At 46.9% G+C, this 17,702-nt stretch overlaps 1 protein-coding gene across 4 annotated transcripts in view; it reads left to right on the forward strand.

Moving 5' to 3' along the window:
• LOC146834561 (vitellogenin-1-like) overlaps positions 1–17,702 on the forward strand; it is a 977,187-nt gene that overhangs the window by 943,974 nt on the left and 15,511 nt on the right. The gene's annotated exons all lie outside the window — the stretch shown is intronic.

The raw sequence follows: 17,702 nt of genomic DNA on the forward strand, positions 1-17,702 counted from the left end.
TTGATTGCTCAAAGTGGAAAGTGGTTTTGATAGAAAAATATGTTTATTTTCAAACACTAATATGCTAATGAAGACAAAATATTGCAATTCTAAAACACATTCAAAGTTGTTAGCTGAATGATAATTCAATTTCAGTTGGGAAGACTTACTGCTGTGGTAATACCCATTGTGGCATACAGCATTTGATGATTCAAATTTTACTTGATTGCAAGCATTTAATATTGATAAACGTTTTCCTAGCATTCTGCTGATAACTTCACCTGGAATGTTTGGGTGGTTACTACTGATAATTGTGCTTAGGGTGGTCATAGTGTAATGTTTATACATATCATAAGCATTTTATAGTGATAAAATATGCTAGTAGCTCGGCAGGACTTTCCTTGAGCAGAATTAGCTCTCACTACAGAAAAGGTTGGAGACCCAGGATGGATTAGTGAAAGGATGAATGAATGAGTGAAAGGGTGAATGGATGGATAATGAGAGAAAGGATGGATGGATGCATGAGTGGAAGGATGGATGAGGGTGAATAGATGGATGTATGGAGTGAAGGGTAGATGGATGGGTAAAAAAAGGATGGATAGATGAGGGAAACGATGGATGATGGGTGAGTGAATGGGTGGATGGATGAGAGAAAGGATGGATGGATTGATGAATTGATAAGTGAAAGGGTAAATGAATGGATGGATGGATGAGTGAAAGGGTGGATGTAAGGATGGACAAGTGAGTGAAAGGGAGGGTAGATGGACAAAAGGATGGATAGATGAGTGAAAGGATAGATGGATGAGAGAAAGGATGGAGGCGTGATAGTCAATGGATGGATTCATGAGTGGATGAGTAAATGGACGAATGGGTGAAGGGTGGATAGAAGGATGGGTGGCTAAGTGAATGAGGAATGGAGGGAGAAAGGGAGGATGGATGCATTGATGGATCAGTGACAGCATGGATGAAAGATTGGCAGAATGGATGGGTGAATGGGTGCATGAATGAGTGAAAAGAAGAATGTAAAGATGGATAAGTGAAAGAGTGCATACATGATTGAAAGGTAGGGTGGAGAGCTAGAAGAAAGGATGGATGGATGAGTAAAAGGTTGAATGGTTGGACGGATGAGTGACTGGGTGGATGGATGAGTAAGTGAAAGGATGGCTGGGTGGGTGAAAGGGTAACTGGTAGGATGGATGAGTGAATAGATGGATGGGTGGAAGAGTGGATAAATGAGTGAAATTATGTCTTGGGTGGATGGGTAAATGGTTGGATGGATGGATGAGTGAATTGATGGATGGGTGAAAGAGTGGATGGATGATGGATGGATGAGTGAAAAGGTGGATGAAGGGATGGATGAGTGAAATGATGGATGGAAGGATAGATGATGGATATGTTTGCAAATGGTTGAAAAGGTTTGGATATGGTTGGGCACACAGATGGAAGTACAGAATCAATGATGAAAGACTGAATGATGGATGAAAGAATTAATAGATGACAGAATGTAAATTTGAAATAGTGGATATCAGGTGTTTGATGGAAGGATGAATGGCTAGTTTCTTTGACAAGAGAGCTATTATGGGGAAGGTTGTGATGACTTACTTTGCTTTCTTGGTGCCATTAGAGCTTTAGCTCAAAGTGGAAGGTATTTACATTTTCTGGCTACTCCCTTCCCTACTTGTTACTATTCTGTGTTTGATGTATGCATGCCTATGTGTGGGATCTATACATCACGCATATAACATTTTAAGTGACACCCAACTGCTACTTGAATGTTAAACTAGTAATTGTAAATGTTTGCATGTTTTGTTTTAGGTGTAAGGATTTAGGGAGATCCTCATACTGCCACGAGCTGTGCTTGAGATGTATATTGTGTTTGTAGCAATAGGCAAGGCATCAAAACTATGTAATAGTATATCAACAGTGCCTTCTTTAAGAAAGCTGCAGGGAAAAGAACCTTTGTGACTTCTGTCAGCAAGTGCGACTCTTTGCGAAGCAACCATAAGCAAAATCAGATTCCATATTTTAAGTTCCACTTGCTGAAACACCCATAATGCATTCCATATAGTGGGTTCATCACATAAATCCTTCCTTTCACCTATGCATGCTGCTTTGCATCTCACAATGGCACTCAGATATGAGATGCTAGTAACAAAGTCTATCCGAGCAGATCTTCCTGACCACTTCTCTAATCAAAAAGCAAAAACAACAGTTGATGGACAGAATGCAGAACAATGTCATACATTCACCCCAGTACAGAGATCTGGGCCTAAATCCATCGTTTTTTTGCTCACCATGCCATTCCAGTTTGAACCCAGCCATATGCAAATCAGTCTTGACCCTGTGCCTCATGGGAACAGTCCAGCCCGAACTGCCAAGCCAGGTCCTCCCTGGACTGGAAACAAGCATCCTAGGACCGGTTTCGGGGTTCCAACCCTCTTCAGCCAGGATAGCTTGATTCCAGTGGCATGGAGAGCACGGGACTCACATCTGAGCATACCCGTCCCACTCGGGGTGACAAATGCAAAAACAACAGTTGATGGACAGAATGCCGAACAATGTCATACATTCACCCCAGTACAGAGATCTGGGCTTAAATCCATCGTTTTTTTGATCATCATGCCATTCCAGTTTGAACCCAGCCATATGCAAATCAGTCTTGACCCTGTGCCTCATGGGAACAGTCCAGCCCGAACTGCCAAGCCAGGTCCTCCCTGGACTGGAAACAAGCATCCTAGGACCGGTTTCAAATAACGATGGATTAAACCCAGATATGTGACTGGGGGTGAATGTTTTGCCAATGTGCAACATTCCGTCCATCATCTTGTGTGTTTTGCACTTCTCTAACCAAACATGCCTGCTCAGGACCATGAGTTGTAAACAAAATATCAGACTGGACAACCCAGTGCAGTAACCATATAAATAGACTATTATCATATGAAATACCACAAAAAGACCTGCACAGTTGCTCAAAGCTGCACACATACCAAAAAGCCTCGAAGTGTACAATTGTCTCAACTATATATACATTTATTTTGACTTGTACTTAAGTGGTTGTCTATTTACTTACTTTTATATCATGCAACTTTCTCTGATGCGTCTGCAAAACGTACCTTTTGATGCGAAGTTTTGTCCTGAATTTTGACCTTCTGACCTGAATTTTTGTCCTGAATTTTGACCCTTTGTCCTGCATTTTTACACTTACCATCCTGAATTTGCACTCATGCCAGTTGGTCACCCTACAGCTTTGAATTTTTAGCACCAATGTCTAATATTATATAGATTCTAGATTTAAAAAAACGATTTTGGTCAAAGGCTTTTAAAAAGTATTTTACATGTTACTACTTTGAGATTGCAATAGTAGGCCATAATCAAAGTTGCATATCTATGTGTATTAGTCACTGACAAACATTACAGAATGCTTATATATGATATATTTTAATGATTTTATAATGCTTTTTTAACATAAATGAGGAGTTTTACACTAAATGACGTATGAGTTTAAAAGATTGTTAAATTAACTTGTAACTTGCTGTGTACTCTCCCATGGCCTGATGCAATGAACTTTGACACGTTTACAAAAGTTGCTTATTTGTTTTGATCATGCCATATTTCTAAAAGGACAAAAAAACACTTTTTCTTAATTTTCTTTTGTGTGGATTTCATTAGAACCTAACCTTTTGACCTTGTCCGTGAACAAGCAACAATGTTAATGTTTTTTATTGACAAACCTATGAGGATGCGATGTACTGTTCTTCTCATGATTCGTATGGAAAAATATCCTGGATTATCAATTTATACCTGCTAAACGGAAAAGTGATCACAATCACATGGGATAACTCCACAGTGGGCTGACAACACCATCATGATGACAAATATGCACTATAAAAACTATTAGACTTTCGAAGCCATTATTCTTGAACCATTCTTTTGAGCTATTCTTTGCCCATACCTGTTTAAATTTTCTGAGGACTCTTTGCCGATGTGCTTGAGAACTAGCCCCAATGCCATTGTTCCATCACTTTCTTGATTCTCTAATACAATAATACATTTATTTCAAAGAGCTGTTGTGAGTAATTTATTTGAGATTTAATGTTCTTTCTTTGAAACTGTGCTTGGGAGTTGTCTACGAATTAAGGGTTCTCATTGGGTAGACCAGCAGTGGATTATCCTAAATTCCACCCTTTACTACGCCTCTGTGGTAAAGTATAGTAAGACGATATTGAAAATTCAGTACTCCTATGGGCCCGGTGCTGGACAACCATTTTTCTTTAAGAAGAGCTTCCGCTGCTGCACTGTATAATCCTGGTTATGGTGATGGTTACTGTGTTCATTTCTATCAGATTGGGATTAAAGCCTTTGTTGATACAACAAAAAGCTCTTATTATTTTATGTTCAATGATGATAATGAAGGAGACCTATTGAGAGGCTGTGGAGGTGTTTTTTCATCATATCCTGGTGAAGCAGCTCACTATCATTGTCAATGAGACTCCAGGATTTCTGTCAGTGCAGTGAAATTCACTCTGTATTCTGCAGGGTTGGGCAGGTGAAGGGGGCATTTAACTTTCATCATGACCTCTTAGATTACCACCCAAAAAAAGTTCACTTGAGAGTTTATAATGATTGGGTTATTTGAAAACACTTCCCAGCACTACTAATGATATGGTACATTCCCGTAAATTAAATCATAGTATCATGTAATATTTTCGGTTAGTATTGCCCTGTTGCCTAGCTGTTTGGTTCGCTCCCTACATCCTTTCATTTTCTATGTGAGCTGCTTTGAAACACAAGACTTCATCCAAATCCCAGATGACATTGAAACACTGTTAAGAGTATGTAGACCCTATGCATCTGCTCGATGTGTGTTTCAGCTGGCCTGAGTCTTCAGTCAAATATGCATCACTAGAACTCATCTTCAAGCCTTTTATAAATGGGAGATGGAGGATTTACGCAGGTAAATTCCACTAACAACTGTTATGATACCAACTATAATATTGGGAAATAAGTGTTTCAAACTTACCTTACATGAATGAAATATGGGAATATAAAACTTGGAAGGATTTAGATATGCTAATGTGACACTGGCATCATAGGAGCATATAAATGCAGGCCGGGTTTCCAAAATCCACTGGAACTTCTCCAAAACAGTCATTTGTTCTGCTGCTAGACTTCAATGCTTAAACAAAAATGGACTACATTACCGAAATTTCCAAGGAACTACACTGGCTCTCGCTGGAGGCTAGATTCCACTTCAAGCCAGCCTGCATAACCTACCCTGCTCTACACTCTCAAAATAGCATGACCAGGCCAGGAGTCTAGGAATTTATGAAGCAAAGCTTCCTCAGGACTAGATTCCCCAAAGTTCAGAGCAAATTCTTCAAATCAATCCTATCAATCCCCTGCAGCTTACATTTGGAGCTCATTACTTTAGGAGAATTGTAATTTAGCTTCTCTCCAGGCCTTCCATAAAAACCTCAAAACTTTCCTCTTCCAAAATATCTTCAATATCTAGCCTGGGCTGTCTCTTTCATTGACACTCTCTCCGATACACATTACTCTCAGAACTATTCATTTCCTCCTTTCAAAAATTATATTTTAGGGATATATATAGTTGATTTCCTTGTTGCATGTTAGATACTCCTATACCTATTTTGGTCTTGAGTACCACATATAATACATAAATTATTATATGAATAGAATATGAAAGTTTGGAGTGCTTTGCACTGCCCAGTATATTGTAATTAGGGCTCCCGGCTTTCCGTTTAAACATATTTTTACATATAAATACAGACGGAAAACAAGTTTTCCTTTGTCTGTATTTATATGTAAAAACTGAAAATACTACTGCCATGCTCCCTGCAGAGCTGCCTCACCAAGCCCTCTTCCTGATTCTAGGGCTGTGCCTGCCTACAGTAACATGAAACGTTTTTGTAGATGGCCCATTTCCGGAGCTCCGCTCAGCCCCTGGAGTGAGTTCTGCACCAGCATTTTACAGCTACAATCAAGCCACTAGACAACATCACCTTCCCTTGCCATCCTCGGGTTTATTTACCTGGTGAAGTCAGAGGAATGAAACTATTTTGTTCGTCTGAGACAGGTACAGTGTCTGTGGACATTACTCCTCCATGTAAAGTTATTTTGAGAGGCACTGCCCCATCCTTCCACAATTAATTCTGGTAAATCCTTATTCTACAAATGCATAGTCTATTTTACTGGAGAGCCGGGATGTCCTTGCTGCATACAATGATATTAATAAAGCTGTTTTCTCTGTCACAGGTGTTAGGGCCTAACTAGAATTCAGGACAACCAATCAACCCTGTGTAATTTAGTGGTCTTCCCGAAGTAACATCCCAGGCAAAGTAGTAAAACAACACAGGTTGCTTCAGTCTCCCGGCCCTCAGCACCCCTAACTTGGAAAGGCCTGAACTCTGCACTTGCTCGCTCAGTGCCATAAAGACAGCGTGTCCCAGATGTGCCTGATAAAAACATGTGGTAACCTTAGCCAGCGGGGCACATGCAACACCCTAGGCCAAGACTCAACAAAGCAAGCTGTACTTCACCTCTGCGCGTCTCCAAACTACTGCGCCAAGGCCCTCGGAAGTCCTTAAAGTGGCACTGACCCGGCCGGAAGCATGCAACTTTCACATGTTCTTCACCCTACTTAGAACTCTTTCGGAAGTGACTGGTGCTAACGAAAAAACAGGCAAGATTGTTTTTGCTCACCATGCCGTTCCAGTTTGAACCCAGCCATATGCAAATCAGTCTTGACCCTGTGCCTCATGGGTACAGTCCAGCCCGAACTGCCAAGCCAGGTCCTCCCTGGACTGGAAACAAGCATCCTAGGACCGGTTTCACCCCTCTTCAGCCAGGATAGCTTGATTCCAGTGGCATGGAGAGCACGGGACACACGTCTGGGCATACCCTTCCCACTCGGGGTGACACATGCAAAAACAACAGTTGATGGACAGAATGCAGAACAATGTCACACATTCACCCCTGTACAGAGATCTGGGCCTAAATCCATCCCATGCCTTTCCACTTTGAACCCAGCCATATGCAAATCAGTCTTGACCCTGTGCCTCATGGGTACAGTCCAGCCCAAACTGCCAAGCCAGGTCCTTCCTGGACTGGAAACAAGCATCCTAGGACCAGTTTCAGGGTTTCACCCCTCTTCAGCCAGGATAGCTTGACTCCAGTGGCATGGAGAGCACGAGACCCCCGTCTGGGCATACCCTTCCCACTCGGGGTGACAAATGCAAAAACAACAGTTGATGCCAAAGCCTAGCTACATCAGTGGAGTGTTGCCGAGTTTGTGGCCTGACTGCAGAGCAGTACACTGTGTATGTGTGGCTGCAAGAACAATCTGGCCACAAACTCAAAGTCTTTCTACGCCACAGACTGAAGTGTATGCAGAGTTTGTGGCTGGACTGCATAACCCATAACCATTGCGGTCTCTTCCTTTTTACTGGACAAGACCAGGACAGTGTCCACTTCTGCTGCTTCTGTTTCTTCCTCTTCTTCCCTCTCTTTCTATTGCGCTCCTCCTCACTTATAGAAAACCGTGATTGTTCTTTCCTCACCTTTCCCTCATTCGTTTCTCTGTGGAATGGATCCAAAAAAGGAGAAACACGTTTGCTGCAAATGTCTCAGGAGGAGAGAAAAAAGCTTTTAAGATGCGAGCAATAAATACATAACTAAATAAAACAAGACAGAGTAGTCGAAAAGTGGCCAGTTTGGTTTTATTTACACCCAAACACATTTAGCGCCACCTTTCAGAGTTTGCCAGTGAAGCGCTACTTTTATTTTCATGTCGTTAACTTTTCAAGCACATACACTCATTGATTTCTAAATAATGAGTGTAAAAGCATTATGGTGTATTCCTGTGAGGGTTTGCTGGGCACTGTTACTTTTTTTTCAGGCAGCATATTACTCTAGTCTGGTGCATAATTTGAATTGAGGTGCTTCCAGGTGTTTATAGCAGGGCACAATTGGGTTGTAGCTGAAGGGAGCGTGTTTCTCTCAGTGGGGCAGTATGGTGTTCATGGAGGCAGCCGGAGAAGGCGCAGAGGATGAGCGCAACCCCACAAGCACCCTGGATGACCAGCCCGGGACCTCGGGGACAGGGAAGGGCAAGGATAAGAAGACGAGGAAAACGAAGTTCAGTCCACAGGCAAACAAGATCATAGTCACGGAGGTGATGGAACACCATCAACAACTCTTTGTCACCTCCAACGTGTCACTGGGCACCAAAACTGGAATATGGCGGGACATCTTCGACAAGGTGAATGCTGTTGGAGAGCACAAGAGGACAATGGACGAGGTCAAGAGGCTATGGAATGACATCAAGCGGAAGACAAAGGAGAAACTCTCCACCAACCAGAAGGCAGCAATGCAGACCGGAGGTGGGGGCCCAGTGCCACAGCTGGAGCTGGATGACATGGAGGAGCTGGTGTCAACAGTCATCAGTGTGGATACTGTGGCCGGAGTCGTTGGACCGGACAATGCTCGACAGGACACAACACAACCACAACAGGGTGAGTTACCACCAGGTACTGGGGGACGGGTGCAGATGGCCATGATGGCACACATGCACAATCAAGCAGGGCACAGTACACACCGACAATGACCCTGGCTCCTCGCACAGATTCACAGACTGTCACAATGTACAATGCCATGCTGTTTGAATGTCAACATGTACCATGCGGCTACATACATGTGGACACATTGTAATACACCATCACCCCTTCACATCGCAGGGGCATCGTCAACACCTCCTGCAGAGCAGTCCCAGCCGCTCTTCACTGCTACATCGAGGAGACCCCACTCACCACCCAAACCACCCAGCAGGAGGCACCCACAGCCCCGGCACCCTCCCAAGTCCCCCAGGAACAACAAATGGCCTTCCAGCGCCCTGTTCTGGAGGGCCAGAGGGAGATGGCTGAGCAGGTGCAGGTGTGGTTTGACCTCATGGCTACCAAACTGGACGCCATCCTTGGGTGTCTATGTCCGCCCCATGGTCCCCAACGAGCCCTGACTGACATCGCTGGAGTCATGATGCGGAAAGTAGAACAGCTGTCTGCTCAGAGTCGCTCCAGTGATACAGGCTCATGGAGGACATGGTACACATGGAGGTGGAAAGGATGGCAGCCACCGCTGCACATCATCGGAATGCAGCTGGGATCTATCATGCCCTGCAGACCGCCATCATGGCATTGCCGCTACAAGGCATGGCACTGATGAATGCTGCTGCCCCCACACCATCCAAATCCCCGCCCCCTGGTGTGTCAGTGCCTCACAGTGCGGCAGACATATCCACAGTGCTGCATCCGGGACTGCAACATCCACAGGGGGGCAGGGCACACATCTGAGGATGAGGACGTGGATGGGTTTGGGATCATGAGGCACTAGCATTCATTTCCGCCACCTGGCCTGTTTCTGCTTGGTCCCGCACATGGCCTCATGACCTTCCACTGACCCCCCGATACACTCTGATGCACTCACCTTGGACAGCGACATAGACTGCCACATCCTGTTTGATGACCAATGACACGGTGACCAGACTGCGGACTGTACACTTCCCTTCCGCAGGACTTGTCATCCACTTATGGACTCAGGCTGGACCTCCACGGGCCCATATCGTGTAGTGTGCTCGGCATTGCCCTGTACCGCTCCAGCTGCATGACTGCACTGGATGTGCAATAAACATCCAGTGACGAACTGCTGTGTCATGTCTTTCATCTGTCATGTATGCATGTGTGGATGAATGTAGGGACAGTGATTTCCCTTGCGTCAATGATGCTCATCCAGTGGGAGGGTGCCACATTGCATTTTGTGTACTGGGCCCCATGGACACTACAACCTGGACACATGCATCACTCACTTCCTTGACCGGACATGGACTGGACCCCGCCCAGAGCCCACGAGTCATTGTTGCAAGCCCTGCGATGGTCCGGCGTACGGCAGGCCAGAATACACCGCTTACGCTCCGAGGGGGGCCCTCATTGCTCCCCATCGCAGGTGAACTCGCTGGTGGTGTTCTGGTCACTGGTCTAGTAGTCAGCAGTCACAGCCACTCCCTGAGGGCAGGTTTGCACTCACACCACACCCATACGGCACAGGCATCACAGGTCATGTGACTCCGCCAACATAAGGGGCCGACGACGTCACATTCCCCTCTGCTGGTGGTGACTGGATGACGGACGCTCCACGGTCCTCAAACATAAAGGGCTTATTAGTTGTTGCGCACAAGGTTAGTGGCAACCCAGACCTGCGTACAGCATGGGCGAACCACCACGTGGCACTGACTGGGGTTGCACAGGGTTAGTGGCAACCCAGGTCTGTGTACGGCATGGGCCGACCACCACGTGGCGCTGACTGGGGTTGCAGAGGGTAAGTCGCACCCGGCGCATTGCGTACGGCACAGGCACCCCACCACAGGACGGTGACTTTGGGTGCACTGAGTCAGTGGCATCTTCTGCTGCTGAGCGGGTTGGCATCCTGCGATGATGCCCCGTCCTGGCAGTCCAGTCAACTCAGGTTTCGTGTGCCCTGCAGGACCGCAGTGTAGTACAGAGCCAGCGGGCAGCGCTGGCCTACTGCCACGTTGCGTGGCTTCCGGGTTCACAGAGTTAGTGGCACCCTTTGGGCTGATCGGGTGTGCAAAAGACACACAATTGATGTATGTAATGCTGAACAAATCAAAACTGAGCAGGTGTGCAGCCGGGATGTTGCCGGGTGCACTGGTATGTCCCATGCCATGGAGTAATCAAGACCCAGCACCAGACGTGGTACCTGGTGGCCTGCGGAGCGTATCTGCACGTTGTGGAGGGTGCCATGTCCGCGGTCCCTGGCCTTGTGGCTTGCGGTGGCATGTGGTGGGACATCCTGTCTTCACGCCGGTGGTGGAAGGTGAGCAGTGAGGCCTGGGTGTGCATGGGCGGGTATGCTCCGTGGGCGGCGGGGGCCTTTGTGATGCCTCTGCCTGGGTGTGCATGGGCAGTTAGGCGATATTATCTTGTTCAAGTGTGTGTACTGTGCCAGTCATGTATCTGGACTCTGTTACAGATGATGGCTCTGACTCAGATGTGTGACCTGGGGTACTGCTATACATACCGGCACGTGGTTGGAGACACACCGGTGGCAGCAGGTGAGCAGTGTGGACTGGGTGCACAGGGGCGGCTCTCTCTCTTCTCTCTCTCTTCCTCTCTCTCTATCTCTCTTCCTCTCTCTCTCTCTCTCTTCTCTCTCTCTCTCTCTCTCTCTTCCTCTCTCCCTCTCTCTTCTCTCTCTCTCTCGTCCTCTCTCTCTCTCTCTTCCTCTCTCTCTCTCTCCTTGGCTCTCCCACTGTCCTTTGATGTGCGCAGGGCACACCTTCTCATCATGTTTTCTGTCTTGCAGGCTGTGACCTGCCGAGTGTCCCGAGGGGAGCCGCCATATGTCTTCATTTAATTTCTGTGTTCATTTCAATAAAGTTTTATTTCTTGCTTCGGAAGTGTATGTGTGATGCTCATTTCTGTGACGAAACATGCATTTCACCTGTTGTGATTGTGGGACATCAAGCAGATTATTTTGTGCATGTTTGGGTGTAGCTGATGTGGCACGTCTTTGTTCAGAGGGGGTGCCAGGGAGGGGTGGTCCGGGGGGTGGTGTGGGTGGGTGTTGTGGCCCTCTTGGGTGTCCGGCTGCATGATGATACACCCTACCTCCTGAGGCGGAAAGCCGGGAGCGCGAACTTTGCTCTTTTTAAAACATATTTTGTGAAACTGATTATTGCCACTCGATTTGTGTTTTTAAATAACTCACCACCAAGAAATAGCTACCAGGGCACTGACTCGCCCCCTGATCAGACCGGGCAGCGGACCTTAGCGCTGACTCGTAGCCTGACTGGAACTCTACTCCTAAACGCCATTCCGGCGAGGACATTGGCCACGCCCCTTTCAGACCACGCCCCCCTTGCCTATACCATGTGTTGCTACTGGAAGCGCAGCGGACGAGCTCAGCGGGAGCGCTGTTTGCGCGCCGAAGGCGCGCCTAAGGCAAGCCCGTCTGCGCCCGTCTGCGCCACACCGTGCCCCGTGCCACGGTCCCCTGCCTCACCACCCCCGGCACCCCTGAGGTACCCTAGGGAAACCCTACTTATACTCAGGAACCCCCCTGCCCCTTCCTGCCATAATAGTATCTCCCTTCCAGATGGCCATACAGGCTGCACAAGCTGTCCTTACAATTTCACCTCACAGTCCCCCCCGAAGCAACGCTTTCTTAATATGGCTCTGCTCAATTGCAGATCCCTCCCGAAACACCAAGTTGAAATACACATGCTGCTCCAGGAGTCTGAGATCGATATTCTCTTTCTTACTGAAACATGGATTAATTCAAACTCGGACCCAGATATCATTCAAACACTCCCCCTGGGCTACCTTATCAAACACATGGACAGGCCCTCCGGAACGGGAGGGGGGATCGCAATTATCTACCGCGATCAACTATCCTGCCATCTTAAGGACAGCCCAATCCTTGACTGTGAAAATGCCCAGTTTTCCATCCATCTGCCACCATCTACTACCCTCTCGGACTGTTGTGTTCAAATAATTATTCCAAGGGCCACACTTACCATTGACCCGCAATATCCATTAAATAAGGAGCAGTTGGCAACCTGGAAGGTTCAAACGTTTATTGTCATCATAGATCTCTATATAGAGGAGCCTCGTCGATCCTCACCCATCAGGTGCGCCGAGGAAGACTGCTGGCTCCTTGACAGTAACACACTTTTATACATTTATCAGCACAGCATACAAAACCTTATATGTGGAAAAGTACCAGTTAGTCCTGGCGCTCCTAATGAGCTCATGCCTATTTCTAGTTTCGGTTACACATACAAAGGGTTACTATCTTTACAGAGAAGGTCGGAAGGGTGACTCCCTTCTCGTCCCAGGTCTGGAGGAATTCGCTTGATACTCCCTTTTAGCAGATGTGACCTTGCTTCTCAGCAACTCTGTCTGTCTCCTAATTATTACCGTGAAAAGGGAAGGCAGATGGTGTGTAAGAGGACCACGTGACTCCTAAGAGAAAGGAGCCGTAATCCAAGATGGAGGCAGTTTGGTTCTCGGCCCTTTTGTCATGCTGAACGTAACGGGGATTTCGATCCTTCCAATGCACCATGGCTACGCATACCGTCATTAGATATACTGCGCTAATCATACCAGAATGACCTGAATACCTCAGAACGGCCCTTTTAGTGCAGTATAACTAATAACGAAGTCAGTCTTCAAAAATACCCTCATCAATCTGCATTAAATCATGCGTCTCCTTCTGAGTCCGTTGAGCATCGATCCTGGTTTGGTTGGACTTGGGTTTAGGGATGGATCGGCGAACCTGAGTAGCACAATATGCACAACAGGCTGGCCCGCATTGTAAACAAATGCAACAGGTGAAAAGGAATCCTACCACCCCCAAGAGAATCATAAATAACTTCCATCCCCAGGCGGTCACCAAATCCCAGAACCACCCGGACAAGGACCAGGTACCAGTGTCAGTGTGAATTTCAGAGGCCAGTCGATGCAGTTTCTGGATAGCTAGATGGACGGAAGGGGCGGAGTCAGGTATATATACACAACAGGAACTGCCGATGACCCTACAGGCTCCACCACGATCTGCTAGGATGACGTCTAAAACAAGCCGATTTTGAAGGGTCACGAGCCGGGTCGCCTGGAGCTCTACTGTGATATTAGTTAATATCCCTGCAGTAGTATTAATCACCCCTTCCACCACTCTGGATAACCTCCTAACTTCCTTACTATTGAGGATGGGTCCCCATATGGGCAACGCCCCTTTTATAATATCAACAAAATGTTGTGCTGGAGTGTCAGTTTGATCAGTGGCATCATTACGGGCGACTTCAGCTGTTAGGCTCCGCCGATTTAAGGAATGAGACTTATGATAATCAGAAGGAGCTATGTACACCGGTGGGTAAAGAAAAGACAAGTAACACCTACCCATCCACCCTCTTGGTAACCAGGTGTAGGCGTTTTCACCGCATACAAAATAAACATTGGGAGGGGTGAGTGTAGGGGGGCTACTGTATGTCTGTAACCTATAAGTGTAATTACATCTGCTATATCCTACGAACAAATGCCCCATCCCCTGCACACAGAAAGAGGAGGATGTGTTCAATACCGGGACCGGAATGATTTTTTCATTTGAGACATTTCGCTCTTGGAAGCATTTGAAGTATTCAGTAAAGTTAAAGGTCATGAAATCCAGTATTTCATCCCTCAGCCAAGTATCATTTTCATGATCGGTATATACATTCATGCAGGCAGTGGGGTCAAGGGTACCATCCGTTCCCTCAGCATTAGGGGTAAAACCTTGGTGTGTCTCTATATATGCTAAAATCAAGGCGTAATCCTTCTCTGAGAATCGACGTTCATCTATAGTGTAGTGTTCGTACAACATGGATAACATTTTAAACCAAGCTTCACAACTACCTAAGTAAGACAAAGGCACTGATATAAACAAATCTTGCTTATGCATCACTGACGGGAGAAGCCCACAGACCCAACAATCAGTAACGTTTGTGGAACTATGAGTCTGGTGCAGCATTTCGATAAAAGCATTATGTACATATGTCTGTCGGTGTCTTTCTTTATGAGGAGCAAAAGTCTGGAAATGATGTTCCTTAGGGGCAGGAGTAGACATTATCAGGGTGTGCACAGGATGACGAAACTCTAAATATATGAACAAACCTAAGCATAATACAAATGATATCATCAGTATAAAGATAAAAACAATTTTAACACGCAAGCTCCATGAAGAGAACATTGGCAAATGCGGGGGAACAGCACGGGGTACTATGGGACGCCCGTCTTCAGGGACAAAACGAGCAAAAGGGTACATTTTCCTCACTAAAAGTCCAATATAATCTCGGGAGAAAGGGGTCTACAAGCAGTCCGTCCTGCCGGAGGGTGCTTCTTTCCTGTGTCCGTTTAGAGCCTCACAGGCAGACTCCTATTGTTCAGAAAAACAAAAAGGAAAAAAGGTAAAAACTTCTCGCGTTGGAGTCACACTTGACGCAACTCGTGTTGAAAAGAGACCTCCACCTGGGCCCCTCCGTTCGTCTAATCAATGTCTCTATCTTCGTTCTGAACAGAGCTTTACTTAAAGTTCCATGCTCTCAACTCTGAACTGTCCAGTGTTCCGACAATCCTCAGGCCTCCAGCTGCATTTGCCGGGGCTAGACCTGGGATTCGTCTATTTCCGGGGCCGCAGGTGATATCGATCCCGACCAGGGGTTTCAGGATTTGTGAACAAGGTGGGCACAGCGGGGTCAGATGAGGAGCTGGGCTCCCAACCAGATGCTTCACTTTGGACGATTGGGTTGCGACAGGAAGGGGTTTCAACGCCCACAGCACTCCCCCCTTTGCTGTCAACCTCTCTGCGGGTGTCCGGGGAAAGTGACTCTTCCGTGCTGGGCTCACCTTGAGTTGGCTGACCTTCCTCCTGGTCCAGTTGCTCCCTTGGCAATGGGAGGGGAACTCGCTTAAGATGGGAGATATGGATCCAGTGCTGCTTTCCTTCGACTTTCACCGCTGTTCGCGTGGCCAGGAGGACCTGGTATGGCCGGGACCAGCGCGGATCCAAACTCGATTTTCGTTGGTAGTTCCGGACCAGGACCCACTGTCCTGGTTCTACGCCGTGTCCAGGACCCTCCGGCAGGGGCTGCAATGTGGCGGATATCTGTTGATGAATGGAACGAAGATCTTTAGTCAGAGCATACAAGTAATCAGTCAACATAGGATATTCAATGTCCCTGAAAGATTTGGGCCGGGGTACTCCCCATACGTTGGCAGGTCTGCCAAAAATGACTTCGTAAGGGGAGATACCGCTCCGTGAATGGGGAGTAGTTCTTACGGACAACAGGGCCAGGGGGAGGAGATCGGGCCATTTTAATCCCGTCGTGTCCTGAAGCTTAGCCAATCGTAGTTTTAAAATTCATCAGTGATAACTTTGTGCGCACTGCATTTGACTATAGCCAGGGTCTTGGGCAATGTTAATGCGGCTAGTAACCGTTCAACTAGTGGCCCATTCTTTATTCTCTCACCATGGGATGTCAAGAATCCTCTTTCCGCCCACAACCTCCCAAAGCTGTGCGCTACACCGAACGCGTACTGGCTGTCGGTGTAGACGTTCAGCCTGATGCCTTTTCCTAGTTCGCAAGCTCTGAATAATGCAACCAATTCGGCTGCCTGGGCCGACCGGTATGGTATCTTCGCCGCCTCAACTACCGTTTGTAGAGTAGTGATCGCATAAGCCGCAGCTGTCTTACCATCCGGTAGTCGGAAGCATGACCCATCTACATACAACTCCCCTTGAGCATCAGATAGTGGGGTGTCAGTTAGGTCTATCCGACCCTTGGTTTCTTCTTCCGTTCGAAAGATACAATCATGTGTGTCTTGTCCACCGCCTTCCGAAGGGAGGGGTAACAACGTGGCAGGATTCAAATTAACACATCTTTTGATCGTTATGTGAGGTGCAAACAGGGTCAATTCGTACCCTGTAAGACGTGCACTAGTTAAATGCTGCGTCTGCGTCCTGTTTAATAATACGTCCACAGCGTGAGGCACCATCACTGTCAGGTCCGTATTCAGGACTAGCCCTTCCGATTGTCTGATTGCTATGGCAACTGCCGCTACAGCCCTCAGACAACTGGGAAGTGCTCTGGCGACATTGTCCAAAACCGCCGAGAAGTATGCACAAGGCCTTTGCTTACCACCAAAGTCTTGTGTCAACACTGAAAGAGAACAACCGTCCACCTCATGCACGTAGAGCACAAAAGGTTTCCGGTAGTCAGGGGTGCCAAGCACAGGAGCAGAGCAAAGAGCAGTTTTCAGAGCGGAAAAAGCATTCTGGCATTCGTCAGTCCACGGTAAAGGTTCATGCACATCCTTCGTAGTTAGATACAGAAAAGGTTTAGTCAAAAGAGAATAGTTAGCAATCCATTGGCGACAGTAGGAGGTTATGCCAAGCAAAGCGCGGACATCACGTTGCGTGCGAGGGACAGGCATGTTAGTTATGGTTGCGATACGCTCAGAAGTCAACCGTCTTCCCTCCTTCGACAGGAGATGACCGAGATAGGTCACCTCCGGTCGACAATATTGAAATTTAGAAAGTGACATCTTGTTACCGTGAGTGGCCAGATGTCGTAACAGGGTTACCGTGGCGTCACGACAACCCTGTTCTGTATCAGAAGCCACAAGGAGGTCGTCAACATACTGCAATAATACATTACCTGGTGGCAATTGCAAAGAGTCCAATACCTTTTTCAGGGCTTGGCTATATATGCTAGGACTTTCGGTGTACCCCTGGGGGGCGCAACAGAATCTAAAACTGCGGCCTCCTAATGAGAAACCGAACAAATGTCTACTATCTGGATGAATGGGAATACTAAAGAACGCATTCTTTAAATCAATCACCGAAAAAAATGTGGCAGTGGGAGGAATCATTGTTAAGATGGAATTAATGTCCGGCACCACAGGATACTGGGGTACCACAATTTTATTGACTTCTCGTAGGTCAATCACAAATCGATAGGTATTAGCATAATCAGGGGACTGGGGTACAGGGGCTCGTTTAAGAATCGGGAGAATCGGACTGTTGCAGGTATTGGACGCGGTTTCTTCCACCATCCCTGTTTTAATCAGGTCGGAAATAATGGCCAGTAGGGCACG

This window comes from Triturus cristatus, chromosome 4_2 (genome assembly GCF_964204655.1).
Source record: "Triturus cristatus chromosome 4_2, aTriCri1.1, whole genome shotgun sequence".
NCBI classification, from domain to species: Eukaryota; Metazoa; Chordata; class Amphibia; order Caudata; family Salamandridae; genus Triturus; species Triturus cristatus.